Source organism: Dendrobates tinctorius, unplaced genomic scaffold (genome assembly GCF_039654945.1).
Source record: "Dendrobates tinctorius isolate UK_male_01 unplaced genomic scaffold, ASM3965494v1 ptg000065l, whole genome shotgun sequence".
NCBI classification, from domain to species: Eukaryota; Metazoa; Chordata; class Amphibia; order Anura; family Dendrobatidae; genus Dendrobates; species Dendrobates tinctorius.
Genome location: NW_027361733.1, coordinates 28,282,243 through 28,284,249, shown reverse-complemented (window position 1 = coordinate 28,284,249; position 2,007 = coordinate 28,282,243).

Here is a 2,007-nt window from a genome sequence, read left to right as displayed (position 1 = left end):
ATGTTAGAAACACGTATACCTGCACAGAGATTGAAGCTTCAGAGACTGGGAGTTCTGTGGAAACTGTTTGGGTAAGAATACAAGGACAGAACAATGGAAAGGACACCATTGTAGGCATTTACTACAGGCCGCCTGTGCAACGTGAATATATGGAAGAACTATTTATGCATCAAATAGCCAAGTTCTCCAAAAAATATGACATAGTTGTCATGGGAGATTTCAACTATCCTGACATTTGTTGGGAATCTCTCTCAGGTAAAACTAACAGGTCAACGAAATTCTTATCCTCTCTTGCTGACAACTTTATCTTCCAAAAGGTAGGGGAGAAAACAAGGGGAACTGCTACTTTGGATCTAATCCTTATAAACAGGGAGGAAATGGTTGAGGAGGTAAGAGTGGCTGGGACCCTAGGATGTAGCGACCATACTATTTTAGAATTTTGGATAACTAGAGGAGGAAGACATGTGAAGACTCAGAAGTCAAGGTTAGATTTCAGAAAGGCAGATTTTAAGGGTTTCAGAAAGAGAATTGGAGGGATCCAATGGCTGGATATCCTTAAGGACAAAAATGGCCAGGAAGGATGGGAAATCTTAAAAAATGAAATTCTCAAAGCACAATTGTTAACAATTCCGAAAAGAGGGAAGAATAGGAAGCATTTAGGCTGTGTGCCCACTAGGGTGACCGGATCTCTTATGGGGGGAAAAAAATGTCGGAATCTTGTTCGTCTGGACACCACAAAACGATTCCCCTTTCCAGATATTGAGATAGCCAAAATTTGAGCTCGATCAAACGACATTAACCCGTGCCGCTCGTTGCTCAAAGTTTGAAAAAATCCAAATTTTTGGACAAAAAGCTGACATATGGAGCCATAACTCCAGAATGGTAAATAATAAAAACACGCTTAATATCTCAAAAGAAAGCTAATGTTGTTCTTCAAAATTTATATGTTACACACAGGGTGCATGTAATTTCTATTTTAGGGATGGTGATTTTACTTCAGCGTACAACCGACCTTTTATTTATTCAGTTTAGTTTCTAAAGTGCCTTTGAGCTGGTTAGATCGAACAATTATCCAGTGAAAATATTTTAAGGTTTTTTTTAAATTTTCCAAGTGTGTGTGTTATTGTTTTTATAGCTATTATTATTATTATTATTATTATTATTATTTATTGTTATAGCGCCATTTATTCCATGGCGCTTTACATGTAAGGAGGGGTATACATAATAAAAGTACAATAATCTTAAACAATACAAGTCATAACTGGTACAGGAGGAGAGAGGACCCTGCCCGCGAGGGCTCACAATCTACAAGGGATGGGTGATAATACAGTAGGCGAGGGTAGAGCTGGTCATGCAGCGGTTTGGTCGATCGGTGGTTACTGCAGGTTATAGGCTTGTCAGAAGAGGTGGGTCTTCAGGCTCTTTTTGAAGGTTTTGATGGTAGGTGAGAGTCTGATATGTTATGGTAGAGAGTTCCAGAGTAGGGGTGATGCGCGATATTATAGTATTATTTTAAAAGATATTTGAAAATATTTTATTGAAATTAAAGTTTGTAATATATTTTGTTTTTCTAGTTAACTGTTATTTACCTATTGGACTCTGAAATGGCATTCACATCAGGTGTACAAAGCCGGAACAAGGATAAATTATTTCTTGTGGGCTATCCCATTCACCAGATCACCGGTTGTAAACTACCCTCAAATCGTCAAGTCTTATGTGCTTTATTTTATAATTTACGTACTGTGAAATTAACTGTAAGAGAATCAGCAAAACTGACCATACGAGAAGTGTTCATTTTTTGGGGGAAAGCTCGAATCCCGACTAAACATGAGCAAGATGCAATTACTAAGCTGGAAAAACTTCACGCCGAGTGGAGAAGTCTTCAAAAAGACCGGAAGAAAACATCGGAAACGGCCAAGAACAATTTAAACAGTTTGTTGAAAAGTTGAATGATCTCTTTGATATTGCTCGACAAGATGCCTTGGCTCTGATGAAATTGGAAGAAGA